The 15,706-nt window shown below is 35.2% G+C and overlaps 1 protein-coding gene across 5 annotated transcripts in view; it reads left to right on the plus strand.

The window, feature by feature from the left end:
* Positions 1-15,706, plus strand: part of LOC149126598 (uncharacterized) — a 141,567-nt gene that overhangs the window by 63,091 nt on the left and 62,770 nt on the right. For 4 of the 5 annotated variants that reach the window (XM_089333037.1, XM_089333035.1, XM_089333043.1 and 1 more), the window contains one exon: positions 7,020-7,354. The exons of the other annotated variant lie outside the window; for it this stretch is intronic. The gene's annotated coding sequence lies outside the window, so the exon portion shown is untranslated. Of the gene's footprint in view, positions 1-7,019; positions 7,355-15,706 lie in introns of those variants that run through there. 5 annotated transcript variants of the gene reach the window in all.

Here is a 15,706-nt window from a genome sequence, read left to right on the forward strand (position 1 = left end):
TATAGCAATGAGAACTTAAAAAACACAGAAACATCTCACCAATGTTGTAGAAAAGCTTATTAAAAATGTGAACTGAATAAAATATGAGCTTGGATGTAAGATGATAACAACATAGAATGAGGTAAAAATGAAAATTGAAAATATAAGGAAACAAATTGAAACTAAAAGAACACTATTCCAAAACCAATAAATAAATTACATGCAGAAGAAATTGAATAGACATGGCTAAAAAATAAATTGCTTACACAGAGGAAAGGATTGAGATAAGCACAGTTAAGTCAAAGGAAAAAGATTAGCAGATTAATGGGAGTAAAGAGAAGATAATGGCTATCGTTGAGTGACAAAAATGGCATTACAGAAGGATGACTTGTGTCTCTAAATTGAAAAAGCAATAAATGAATCAGAAAAAGTATTCCAATAAAAAATAGAAAAATAATCCTGAAATGCATGAATAAGATGCTCTGCAATCCAAAGGTACATATCATATTCCCAGACAAATATATTCAATATTGTCAATTCTATATCCTACTATTGCTCCTGAATTTTAAGGACAAGGTAAAAAAATGTTCTTTAGCCACCCAGAGACAAATTGCAAGTCTCTTATAATCAGGAACAAAAGCAGTTTGTCTTCAGCCTTTTTCAGAGCAACATTTTAAGGTACAAGACAATGAGGCCATGTCTTCCAAATTCTACCAGAAAAGAAATGTGATCCAATAATGTATGTCCAGCCAAGATTCCGCTTAGGATAAAGACCACACACAGATATTCTTAACTCTGAAAGACTTCAAAGGTTGCAGCATGCACTAGGCTTCCTGAGGAGGAAAATGGAATCTAGCCAATCAAGACAGAGACAGCATGGTTAACAGTGACTCCTGCTGTATCAGATGACGGAAGACAATGATGACACAGCATTTTAAAGAGGTAAAGTGTGAACTCAGGAAATACATAACTTACAAAGTATTTTTGATAAAGTACTTGAAAAAATTCATACATGAGAAGAATGAAAATTCAAAACTTAGGAAAAAAGGTGATAAGTATTAAATACATTTAATTGTAGAACTAAAAACAATAGTTAAACCTATGGTTACAAAACATAATTCATAAAATTTAATATGTCTTTTCTTAATGTTAAGTAATTAAATTTATTATTTTTACTTAAAAACAGAGTATAGATTCTTTTTTTAAAGATTTATTTACTGGAGGTCAGTGCTATGGCATGGTGGGAAAAGCCACACAGCCTGGGGCACCAGCATCCCACATGGTCGCTGGTTCATGTCCCAGCTACTCCACTTCTGAACCTGCTCCCTGCTAATGGCCTGGGAAAGCAGTGGAAGATGACTCAAGTCCCTGGGACCCTGCACCCATGTGGGAGACCCAGAAGAATCTCCTGGCTCCTGGCTTTGAATTTGCCCAACTCTGGCCCATGTGGCCATTTGGGAGTGAACCAGCAGATAGAAGGTCAAAGTTTTTATTCTTCTCTCTCGCTTTCTGTCTCCTCTCTCTCTCTCTGTAACTGTTGAGAGAGAGAGAAAAAGAGAGAAAAATCTTTATTGTCCATCTGCTGTTTCACTCCCCAAGTGGCTGCAATGGCTGGGAGTGGGCCAGGCTGAAATCAGGAGCCAGGAGCTTCATCCAGGTCTCCCACATTGAGTGTTGGGGCCCAGGGACTTGGGCCATCTTCCACTGCTTTCCCAGGTGCATTAACAAGGAGCTGAATTGAAAGTGGAGAAGCCAGGGTTCAAACCAGTGCCCATGTAGGATATGGGCATCCAAGCCACAGCTTAACCAGCTGCGCCACAGCATCAACCCCGAGAGTATATATTCTTATAGTGGTTCATGTTGACAGACTGAGCACATGTAGCACAAGTATTAATCAATTATCTCTCCAAGACTGGACCAACGTGGTAGTAAAAGCATGAATAAAGATCAAAGCAAAAAATAAAGTCCAGTAGTTGACAAAAGAGTTTGGAAACCCGAAAGAGCAGATGGAAGACTGGAAGTATTTAAAAGGCTCTGGGCTACATGATGATGGCCACAGAGGAAAGCTAGGGCCAATAATAAATAGAAAGGATTTATTAAAATATCAAGGAACAATTTACTATTTTATTCCTTTTAGTATTTTTTTTGTTCTACTTAATACCATTGGTTGAACTCTTTAATTAAAACATAATTATTCTTAGGTGTTTAAATTTAACTGAAAGTGATCCCCGTTAATATAAGAGTGGGAATAAGAGCGAAAGGAGATGTACAGTTTGGCATATGCTCACTCAGACTTACCTGTAATGGTAGAGTAGAAACGTGCCAGGGGATTCCAATTTAATCCCATCAAGGTGACATGTACCAATGCCATCTCACTAGTCAAACTGATCAGTTTCCATTCATAATTGATCATAATGATACGATTAAGAGTCTAAGGGATCACATAAAGAAGACTAGTGTCTGCTAATGCTAACTGACAGAATTAAAAAGGAGAGAACGATCCAACATGAGAAGTGGGATACACAGCAGGACTCATAGGATGGCAGTTGTCCTAAACAGCACTCTGGCCTCAGAGTCAGCCCTTAAGGCATTTGGATCTGGCTAAAAAGCCCATGAGAGTTTCTCAGGCATGGAAAGCCAAGACACTGTGGCAAAAAAATGACCTAAATGAAAGATCTCTGTGAGTGAGATCCCAGTGGAAAGAACGGGCCATCAAAGAAGGAGGTACCTTTCTCTGAAGGGAAGAGAGAACTTCCACTTTGATTATGGCCTTGTCTAAATAAGATTGGAGTTGGCGAACTCAAGTGGCTTCCATAGCCTTGGCAGCTCATGAAAAGAGCCTCAGGTGATTACTGACGTTATAAATAAGAGTGTCAATTGTTAAATCAACAATGGGAGTCACTATACACCTACTCCCCATGTAGGATCTCTGTCCTTAATGTGTTGTACTATGCAGTAAAACTACTATTCAAACAGTACTCTATACTTTGTGTATCTGTGTGGGTGCAAACTGATGAAATCTTAATGTATACTATGTTGATCTTCTGTATATAAAGATAAATGAAAATGAATCTTGATGAAGAGTGGAATGGGAGAGGGAGTGGGAGATGGGAAGGAGGCGGGTGGGAGGGAGGTTATGAGGGAAAAGCTGCTGTAATCCAAAAGTTGTACTTTGGAAATTTATATTTATTAAATAAATTTGAAAAAATAATTAAAAATATAGCAAGATAAAACAGTCATACTACATCCCTCATTCACTGTCCCCCCCAAAAAAAATCAAAACTAAGCAAGACAGTTATCTTCTAAAGAAATTAAATAGCCCAGTAGTACCCAGAGTAAAGATGTTAACACTTTAGAATAAAAAACATTCCTTATCCTCATGTTGAAATTCTTTAACTTAAGATCCAGTTCTCTCCCCATGTACCTGAAAGGAAACCACTTACACTTAATTTCTAGCTCTTTTTCCATTATTCTAAAGCAATGTGCAACTATGAATTATCTGACAATGAATAGCATGACACATCAAATTAATATATGATCACTGAAAACAAAGAAACTAGACTGAAGACAAATATTAATGAATAATAGATAAGAATGTCCCATGGTTTATAGTAGATACAGATGTACAGATTGAGAGGTTCAAGAAAGATCCAGCACAATGAGTAGAATAAACACTGATTCCTTAACAAAGTAATAGTATATTTGCAAGCACCAGGGATTAAGAGAAAATCCTAAAAAATTGTCAGAGAAAAGATATTAACATCAGTAGAATGCAAGGAGCACCACCTTCAAAGTCTGATAAAAAGTGATTTTGAATTTTAAAATCTTTACCTAGCCATATTATTTATTATGATAACAGAATGACAGCATTTCCAAATACCTAAAGTTGCAGAAAATTTGCATACTTTGTTATGAGATTATTTAAGAGTAGTCATAGAAAGCAAGAAAATAAGAGAAAGGCATAGGATGTAGCAAACAGTCATTCTAACCTGAGATAAAAATTAAAAAATAACCTAAACTAGGGTCCAGAAATAAATAAGCATAAAAAAACTATATGTTTGGGCAGAAGGCATGTAATATTCCATAGACTTGCTAGTATCCTTGAAACTGTAAGAGCAAACTTAAGGATTGACTAGAGACAAAATAAAAGCATGTAGAAATTTTTATAAACATTTAATTATTTATTTGAAAGGCAGAGTTAGAGAGAGAGAGAGAGAGAGAGGTCTTCCATCTATTGGCTCACTCCTCAGATGACTGCAACAGCTGCATCTGTGCCAATCCAAAGCCAGGAGCCAGGAGCTTCTTCCAGGTCTCCCACATGGATGCAGGGGCCCAAGAACTTGGGCCATCTTCTACTGCTTTCCCAGGCTGGATCAGAAGTGGAGCAGCTAGGATTTGAACCGGAGCCCATATAGAAGGATGGCACTGCAGGCTGTGGCTTTATCTGCTATGTCACAGTGCTGGCCCCCGCATGTAGAAATTTGAAAGGAGGGGACACCATCACAAAAATAAAACGTTTCCATGTAATCACCACTTGATACAGCAATAAACCACATTCACAAGTTAATAATGACACAAGCAATGCTTGTTGAATTTTCAGCTTTTAAAATCTAAACAAACTAGCCATCAGAGAAATGCAAATAAAACTGCAATGAGGTATCAACTCACCCTAGTTAGAATGATTATTATCCAAAAATCAAAAATAACAAATGCTTGTGAGATGTGGAGAAAAAGGTATCCTAAAACACTGTTTTTTTGTTTTGTTTTGTTTTAAGATTTATTTATTATTCATTTGAAAGTCGGAGATACACAGAGAGAGGAGAGGCTCGGGGAAGGGGGGTCTTCCATCTGATGGTTCACTCCCCAACTGGCCACAACGGCTGTAGCTGCGCTGATCTGAAGCCAGAAGCCAGGAGCCAGGAGCCTCTTCTGGGTCTCCTACATGGGTGCAGGGGCCCAGGGACCGGGCCATCTTCCACTGCCTTCCCAGGCCACAGCAGAGAGCTGGATCAGAAGTGGAGCAGCTGGGTCTCGAACCAGTGCCCGTATGGGATGCTGAGGCTTCAGGCCAGGGCGCCAACCTGCTGCGCCACAGCGCCGGCCCCCTAAAACACTGTTGGTGAGAATGCAAACTGGTACAACCATTATGGATGACAGTAAGTAAATTCCTCAGAAAACTGAAAAACAGATCTACCATATGACTCATCTATCCTACTCCTGGGAAAATATCCATAGAAAATAAAATTGGCAAATGAAAAAGTTACCTGTACCCTCATGTTTATAGCAGCTCAATTCACAATTACTAAGATAGGGAATCAATCTAGATGCCCATCAACTGATGACTGAATAAAGAAAATGTAGTATGTATGAACAACAGAATATTACTCAGCCATAAAAAATAATGAAGTCCTGACATCTGCAACAAAATGATTGCAACTGGAAATTATTATGCTAAGTGAAATAAGTGAGACCCCAAAAAGATAAATATAATGTTTTCTCTTCATTATGGTAGTTATTTATAGAATACAAAAACTGTACAGATATTACATCATACCATGTAAATGACAATATAGTCTTCTTTCCTGTGTTAAAATTAAGAAGTGGGGTGGGTGGGTGGTGATGACTCTTGGAGTACTACTAATGTTTTATTCTTAATTTGGGTGTTGATTATGAGTGTGATCAGATAATAAAAAACTCATTCATCTGTACACTTATATTCATTTCTTGATATGTATGCTGTATTTCAATAAAATGTTTAAGAAATCTAAACAAAGTCAAAATACACAAAAAACCTTAAGGGTGGTTATGTGAAAGAAAATGATCTTTTTCTCTCTTCCTAATACAAAAATGAGAAAAGATCTTACAAAAGTAAGGGAATAAATGAGGTAAGGGAATGAGGGCCGCATCTTACAATGTGTGGAGTCAAGATAGATTTTCTATAACTAATGAAACAAGAAATAAAAGGAAATATATATTCTTGGATGTGCAAAAATAACAAAAAGAGGAACTAAAAGTGGTGAAATAATTACTAAGGGAGGAGAGAGAGAGAGACTGAAGGGAAACAGAAGTGAGCTAAGTCCTCATTTACCACAAGGAGAAGTTAACAGTCAGCTTTTAAACTAGATTATACAAAAATCACTACTAATCAATGTAGAATTTTCAAAACTAAAAATAGAGAAGTCATCTCGAGTTTAAAATGCCAGATTGAGGTAGAGATGGAACATGACAATTGTTTGTTGCTTTTATTTTTAGGAACTTTTTTACACTTTTAGTTATATAAGGTGTGTATATATTTCATATATACAGATTGAGAAGCATAAGGATACTTCCCACACTACCCTCCCCTCAGCCAATGCTTCTGCCCCCTCCTCCATCCTTTTTGTGTTTTTTTTTCTTCTTTATACAAGAGTACTTCAAAGCATTCATGATTCATGGACAATAGAATTAAAGGTAAGTTTACTAATACTTCCAATACTGTATTTAAGAGCAGTTAAATTCATTCTTGTCTTGTTCTAGATCTTAGGGGAAAAGCATTTCCCCATTTGTTATGATGTTGGCTATGGATTTGTCATATTTAGCCTTTATTAGTTTGAGGTAAATTCCTTGGATATCTAATTTTTTGAAAGTTATTTTTATCATGAGTGGGTGTTGAATCATATCAAATCCTTTTTGTATCTATTGAGATGCTCATTTGTTTTTTTCATTCTGTTGATATTATTTATTCCAAAGGTATTTATGTAAATGTTGAATAATCCTTGCATCTCTAGAATACATCTCACTTGATCATAGTGTATAAACTTTTTGATGTAATGTTGGATTCAATTTGCTAATATTTTGTTGAGAATTTTTGCATCTATGTTTATTAAGGATACTTTTCTTAGTTTTTGTGTGTGTGTGTGTGTGTGTGTGTTGTGTCTTTGTTTTTTTTTTTTTTTATAATCAAAGTAATACTGGCCTTATACAAAGAGTTTGGCAGAGTCTCAATATTTTGGAAAAGTTTAAAAAGTATTGGTATTAGTTCCTCTTTAAATGTTTTATAGGGGGGCTGGCACTGTGGTGCAATGGGTTAAAGACCTGGCCTGAAGTTGCAGCATCCCATATCGGCGCCAGTTCTAGTCCCAGCTGCTCCTCTTCCAATCCAGCTCTCAGTTATGGCCTGGGAAAGCAGCAGAAGATGGCCTAAGTACTTGGGCCCCTGCATCCGTGTGGGAGACCTGGAAGAAGTTCTCGGCTCCTGACTTTGGATCGGCTCAGCTCTGGCATATGGGGCCATCTGGGGAGTGAACCAGCAGATGGAAGACTTCTCTCTCTGTTTCTACCTCTCTGTAACTCTGTCTTTCAAATAAATAAAATAAATATTTAAAGAAATAATAAATGTTTTGTAGGATTCATTTGTAAATCTGTCGGGTCACAGACTTTCCTTTGATAGGAGACTTTCTATTATTGCTTTAAGCTTGTTACTTGTTGGTCTTTTTCAGATTTTCTAATTCTTATTGATTTAATCTTGGTCTTATGTATCAAAGAATATCCATTTCTTTAATGTTTTTCTTTGTTTGCATGTGGTTGTTCATAGTGGTTGTTTTTAATGATATTTTGTATTTCTGTGCTATCAGTTGTAGTTCTCCTTTGTCATTTCTAATTTTATTTATTTTTTTCAGCTCTTTTTCTTTGTTAGTCTGACTAAAGGCTTATCAGTTTTTATCTTTTAAAAACAACAGTTTTTAAATTTGTTGATCTTTGCATTTTTCTAGTTTTGATTTATTTCTGCTTTGACATTTATTATTTCTTGCCTCCTACTGATCGTGGCTTTGGTTGTTCTTGATTTTCTATGTCCTTCATTTGCAACATTAGATTATTTTAAATCTTTGTCTTTTTGAAATGCATGCTATATACATTTTTGTCCTTATTGCTACATAGAATTGGAAGTATTAGAAAGGGTAATTAGATAAGAAAAAGAAATAAAGTATATAAATATTGGAAAGGAGGGAATAAATATTCCATGCTTGCAGATTAAGTGATTTTGTACGTGGAAAAACCTAAACACTCCACCAAAAAGGTGGAAATTTTCAGTAGACAAAAATCAATGTACAAAAAGCATTGCATTTTTATAAACAAATAATGATCTTGCTGAAGGGAAAATCAAAAAAACAATCCATCAAAGTAACTACAAAAATAATAGGCTTAGGAATAAATTTAACCAAAGAAGTAATGGATCTCTAAATTTAAAATTGAAAACACTGATAAAAGAAATCATTAAGGACACACACACACACAAATGGAAATATATTCCACCATGTACATGGATTGGAAGAATTAATATTATTATTAAAGTATCTAATCCCTGCCAAAGTAAAATGATACCTTTTTATTATTTGAAAAGCAGAGTTACAGAGAAAGGGAGACAGAGGGAGAGATCTTTCATCCACCGGTTCACTCCTCAAGTGGTCACAACATTCAGGACTGGGCCAGGCAGAAGCCAGGCGCCAGAATCTTCTTCCAGGTCTCCCATGTCGGTACAGAGGTCCAAGCCCTTGGCCCTCCTCTGCTGCCTTCTCAGGCACATTAGCAGGGAGCCAGATAGGAAATGAAGCCCAAATGGGATGCTGGCATTGCAGGCCTGATTCTGAGGTGGGGAATAAAAAGCTTGAGGCTCACAATGCCTGACTTCAAAACATTTTGGAAAGCTATCATAAGTAAAACAGCATGGTAATGGCATTAAAAACCAACATATACATCAATGGAATAGAATAGAAAACTCAGAAACTCAGAAAGTCAATCTGTATGCATACATACAGATGGTTTTTGACAAAGATGCCAAGAACATACATTGTAGAAAGGATGGTCTTTCCAATAAATAGTGCTGGCGGAACTGGATATGTGTGTGTGTATGCATGTGCACAGAAAAAAAATTATATCCCTACCTCTCACCATATACAAAAATCAACTCAAATTGGATCAACAACCCAAACATAGGACCCAAAACTATGAAACTGCTAAAAGAAAATAAAGGAGAAATTTTTTAAGACATTGGTGTAAGCTATGCTTTTTTTGTATAAATCCCCAACAGCACAGGCTGTAAAAGCAAAACTAGACAAATAAGATTGTATCAAACTCAAAAGTTTCTGCATAGCAAAAGAAACAGTCAATAGAGTGAACAGACAAGTGACAGAAGATGAGAAAATATTTGCCAGCTACTTAACCAACAAAGAATTAATATCCAGAATATATAAGGAACTCAGAAACACTCAACAACAAAAAATCCAGTCAAAAAAATGGGCAAAGGATCTCAATAGACATTTATCAAAAGAAGAAATACAATAAAAAAAAACAAATGGTCAGCAAATAGATGAAAAAAAATGCTCAATATCCTTAGCCATCAAGGAAATCAAAATCAAAATCATGACAATACCCCTGGTAAAATGTCTATGATCTATAAGACAGAGAGTAACAAACCTTGACAAGGATGTGGAGAAAGAGAAATTCATATACAGTGTTGATTAGAATGTAAATTAATACTGCCTCTATGGCAAACATTATGGAGATTCCTTAAAAGTCTACAAGTAGAACTTCCATATAATCTAGAAATCCCACTACTGAGTATAAATATCCAAAAGACATGAAATCATTATATCAGAGATATGTGTTCCACCATGTCCATTACAACACTGTTCACAACAGCCATGATACATAATTGACTAATTAGTCTGCTATCAGATGAATGGATAAAGAAAATTTGGTGGATACGTACAAAGGAATATTAATCAATCTTAATAAAGAATGAAATCCTGTGATTTTCAGCAAAACAAGTGTAACTGGAGAACATCAAGTTAAGTTAAATAAGCCAGGCATAGAAGGACAAATACTAGGAGCTGGCTTTGTGGTGTAGCAGGTTAAGCCGCCACGTGCAATGCTAGCATCCCATGTGGAAACCAGTTTGAGTCCCCACTGCTCTACTTCTGATCCAATTCCCTGTCAATGTGCCTGGAAAAGCAGCAGAGGATGGTCCAAGTCCTCGGGCCCCTGTACTCATGTGGGAGACCTGAAAGAAGTTCCTGGCTCCTGGCTTCAGCCTGGCCGGCCCAGCCTCCACTGTTGTGGCCATTTGGGGAGTAAACCAGCGGATGGAAGATCTATATTTATCCCTCTATCCCTGTAATTCTTTCAAATAAATAAATACATCTTTAAAAAAAGAAAGACAAATCCTACATGCTCTCTCTTACATGTCATAGCTTAAAAAAAAAAACTCATTCTGAACACAAAATGATGATTACTAGAAGCTGCTCGGTGGTAGAGACTTGAGGGAGTTTGGATAATGAACATCAAATTGGAGTTAGATTGAAGGAATAAGTTCCAACTGTTACACAGCATAATTTGATGATTATTGTCCACAACAAATAAAAGGTCACCTATTTATGAGCAAACAGATGGAAGGAGCTTCAAGGTGTTAATCATAAAGTAATATTAACAAAAGGGTAAATGCTGATTACTCTGATTTGATCAATACACATTGTACATATATTAAAATGTCACATTTTAGCCTATAAATATGTACAATTATTATTAAGAAATTCTAAAGATAAATTTATTCTGGTGCAAAATTTTTGAAATCCATAGATAGTTTTTTATCATACATATTTTCCACGAACTTTTTGAAGACTCCTCATACAAGTCACCTTCTTATTTTTGACAAAGTTTTATATAACTACACATGCATATATACATTTTAAAGAAGTAGCTATTAGAAAAGTATAACTTCTGCTATTTACCTATTTAAGTAAATGTATAAAGGGATGTTCACAGTAATAATTAATCTAATATTTCCAAGTGATGGACTTTGAGGAGAATTTTCATATTGTTCTTTGTGTTTTTTTTTACTCCAAATAATTTTTAACTTTACATATTTTTGAAACAATAATGTCATTATTATATAGTCTGAATGCTGGGAGTATAATCAGATATAAATGAACAAAAGCAGAAGCAGGGAGACCACTACTATTATAAAAGCTCAAGAGAACAAATACAGGGCTGTAGACTGGGATGCTTACACTTGAAGAGAAGCAGCCTGGGTCGCAACATAATTTGGCTCAAATGTTGGCAGTGGGCCCAAGAGAAATTAGGATGCTGCTATGGCTTCTCACTTGAGCTCCTGGGAGCATAAAGGCCACATACAGAGATGGAATTGGGGTGTTTAATTTCCAGGTTGAGAAGGGTTAGAGGCAAGATCAAGATTTTGGACTTTATATAGCCAAAGAATGAAGATGTGAGAAACCTACAAGTAGTAATCATGCAGTCAGTTACTTCACACAAGTTGGATAGGTCCATGCTGGTCATATAAATTTGGCACTTGTCAACAAGCAGATACGATGTACAGCTATCAGAATTATGAAATTATTTCAATAAGAAGGGGCATTGATGGCTTTGAGCTAAAGAGGGAAGGGGCTGTAAGCTCAATTAGAAATATTCATTCTTCATCAGACAAAGGATACTTTATACATCCTAGCAAGAGAAAAGAAGAAGAAAAGGGCTAGAAGTGTTGTGTCTTATAGTGTCTTTTCAGTAGTAAGAAAATGGTCTCATGGTAGGAAGAGATGAGATCATATGTTGAAAAGAAGGACAGGAAGAAGACAGAAAATTACAACCAACAAGATGTTGACATTAATGAAGACCTCAATTAATCTTAGGGTCATTAATACTCATTGCCTATGTGTTTTAGTTGTGAGATCCATCATCTTAATCTTATTTGAATTTATTCCACTGTTCTCATTTTTCAGCAATCTGGATTCTGTTCCATCTACTTGCTGAGTTAAAGAATATTAATATTTGTTCAGGTATACATAGACTCAGAATATTGGGACTTGCAGAAATCTTTTAGCTATTATATATCCCAATCTTCATCATACAAATGTTAAAGTGAGGCACAGTTTAAGTGATTTTCCTAAAATGAAAGAACTAGTTGCTGTCAGAGGTAGAAATAAAACAAAATTTCAGATTCTCAATGTATTGGTATGAAAGCGCTGTCTCTCTTTGTCCTCTCTCTTTCTCTCTCTCTCTCTCTCTCTCACACACACACACACACACACACACTTACACATTCATGCATGCCTACACACTTCTGCATAAAAATATCAAAAGGATTTGTTTGTTAGCCTCAACTTAGGCCAATTGAAAAATTGGTCCTTTTCAGTTTTTTTGATGGTAATATAATGAAATACTGTAATATTTTTCTGATGTGTTTCTGAAGATTTGTGTGTGATTCATTTTAAATGCACAGGTAACTAAAGCACAAATCTATACTGAATATATTTTGAAAGATAGAAATTTTGTTCTCTATATTATCAAATATGGTAATTTATATCTTTTTACAATGCTGGTTATTATTTCATAGAGACATAGCTTATCATCTCCTATTATTCCAATATCTTCCCAAATTCCTGCACAAAAATTTTTCCAAAAAGTGGGGCAAATTATTTCCTGCTTTATTTTTGCCATTTGATTAATTTATTTGGAATTGCATCCAAAGGATTCCGCTTGTTTATTACATTCCAACAGGAATCTACCTGCTACTTCCTCATAAAGAAAATCTTCCATCAGATTTTTCTACTTTACATGAATAACTTCTTCCCTAGGAGGAAGGGGAATACACAGAGTGGTATTTATTCTTCTTTCTTATAAGTATTTCTGCTGGATTTGTAATATCAAGCTAATAGCTTTGTACATTTGTGGATGTTGTACTGAATCCTTCATACTTGTCTGTTAAGACCATAATTAGTTGCTTCTACCATATGATTTTTGGTTCAGTATTAAACTTTTGGGACTTTCCAAATCTCACAAAACATATGTGAAGGAACTCACTGGAGTTTTCCAGAATCTACATTTGCCCTTAAAATCACATGACAAGCTATGAAATCAAAGTTTCTGAGCAATTGAATTCTATGAATTTCAATCAGTTATGCTTGAGGAGAGACTAAACTACCTTCCTATTGTAATTATGGAAAATAGTATAAATTGATGTTTCATGGAAAAATGATGAAGAGTACAACCAAAATAAAAAAAAAAGATTTATTGGGCCATTGAGTAACACACACACATACACACACACATACAGTTTATGAGAATTTTTGTTTGTGGCCTTTATTAGTTCTTAAAATGTAGGTATGATTTCTCATTCTAAGTATAATTCAAATTAATATCTGTTTTTCTATTCATAACATTTTAATCATTTTTTCTTGAACTTGATTGTGAAAATTGTATACACTTCACACTCCAGAAGATTTGAGTCCCCTTGGTAATTATTTACAGCTGCACTAGCCTGGGTGGACATTCTGTTTTGGAGTTACGCACTCTATTAGTCTGTTTTTGGTTGCTATAATGAAATATCCAAGGCTGAATACTTTAAAAAGAGTTCTGGAGATTCAAAGTCATGGAACAATTATTGGCACATCTCTTGTGAAGGCCCCATGATGCTCTTACCACATCACAATGAGAGGTCATGCAAGAATGAGAGATGACATAGCAGGATAAGAAACCGGAGAGCAACTGGCTTCTCACAATTCCTTCCAAGGGTATGACTCCTCTTGACCTGAGGAACTCCCACTAGGCCTCACCTCTTAAAGGTCCCACCACCTGTTACCATCACCACATTGGGGACCAAGCTTCCAACACATGAAATCTTATTGGATACATAAGCCAAATCATAACTGGCATAATACTGGATAAAATTAAAAAGGAGAATAAGAGATATTTCCTCCTAATATCCTTTACTGCTTTTGGATAGTATTATTCACTCTGAGGTTTAGCAACATAAAAATGATTGCTCTAAGGTAATGATGTCTTTCATTTTGTCTAATTTATCATAAGGAAGGTGATCATAATCAATTCTTAGGAGATTAGTAAAGGATAAAATATTGAAGGGTTCTATCTCCTGATAGGTCATCTTGCTCATTAATTATGAACGAAGAGCCCACTAGTTTTCTCCACACATTAATCTTGTCCTAGTCATAAATTACAGAGGCTTAAGAAGGTTTTGATACCTCAAGGCACAGATTTGCATCTGGAGAAGTAAGTGCATTTAAAGAAAACCTCTAGAAAATAGTTAGGACACCAAGCTACCCAGATACCACAAACGCCTACAGAGAAGCTCAGGATTTTTTTTTTTTTTTGAAGTGAAAACTTCTAATCAATTTATCTTTAACTAGGCAAGGAATAATGTGAGTCAAGGAGACAACAATACATAAATCAATGGCTGCTTTACAGGTAAGAGTCTTCAAATATATGTCTTGCTTTAAGTTACAGTGAAAAGAGCTTGATCCACTCAAAAATACTTTCTCAATCTAAGAGGTTTCTTTTTTCCCATTATTTTTTTCCACAGTATTTTTTTTTACAATGTCAAAAGTTTTAAGAAGCTTTAACACAAAGCCTCTGTGACTAGAGAAATTCTACCACCCAGTTCTTTTATTTTGTTTTAATAAAAGTGGCTTTCAGAATGAGTCACAGAGAAAGCCCAACTGCATGCTATGAGTAGGAGGTACACCCAAACAGAAACATTTGGAAAGTTAGAGAATTAAATATACACCAGAGAAATACAAACATACAAAGAAAGCAGGGGTGGATACATAATATCACAAGATGAGAAAAGAAAGATACTGTAATGTAAGAGGTATAATTCAGTGAAGACATTCATAAATATCTATATACAAAAAACTATGGCATCCACTTTTTTACTGTATATCTGCACATATTTTGTTAACTTATATACATAACAGAAAACATGTAATATTTTTCTTTCTGTACCTGGCTTATTTCACTTGAAATAATGATCTCCAGTTCTACCCATTTTGTTGCAAATGCCAGGATTCCATTCCTTTTTATGACTAAATAATAGTCCACTGTGTGTGTGCATATATAAACATATAATATATTCTTTATTTGTTTATTCATTGATGAAGATCTATGACTCCATATTTTTGCTGTCATGAAAATGGTTCCAAATAGCCAAAGCAATCTTAATAAAAACAAAGTTGGAGACATCATAATACCAGATTTCAAGAAAGGGCTATTGTAACCAAAACAACATGATACTGATGTAAAAATAGACACCTAGACCAATGAGCCAGAATAGAAAAGCCAAAAATAAATCCATACACATCTACAAACAACTAGTCTTTGACAAAGGTGCTAAAGAAAAATCTCCCTAGAGAAAAGAAAGTCTCTTTAATAAATGGCACTGGGAAAACTGGATTTCTATATGTAAAGTATGAAATATGACTGCTACCTTTAATCAACTCAAAATGGATCAAAGATCAAAATTAAGACATGAAACTATGAAATTGCTAAAGGAAAATATAGGCAAGCACTTTAAGACATTGACACACATAATGAATTTTTAGATAAGATTCCAAAAGCACAGGAATAACAGCAAATACACAAATGTGATTAAATCAAACTCAAAAGTTTCTGTACAGCAAAGGAAACAACCAACAGAGTATAGAGACAACTGACAGAATGTGAAGAAATATTTGCAAACTATGCACCTGATAAGGGGATAATATCCAGAATATAAAAGAAGTTCAAGAAACGCAACAACAAATCAAACAATCTAGTAAAGAAATGAGCAAAGGATGTGAATAGACACTTTCCAAAAGAAGAAATATAAGTGGCCAGAAAACACATTAAAAAGTATTCAGATTTTTTTTTTGAAGCCATCAGGGAAATACAAATGAAAATCAGA

The sequence above is a fragment of the Oryctolagus cuniculus genome, chromosome 5 (assembly GCF_051225735.1).
Source record: "Oryctolagus cuniculus isolate XC-2025 breed Fujian yellow rabbit chromosome 5, ASM5122573v1, whole genome shotgun sequence".
NCBI lineage: Eukaryota > Metazoa > Chordata > Mammalia > Lagomorpha > Leporidae > Oryctolagus > Oryctolagus cuniculus.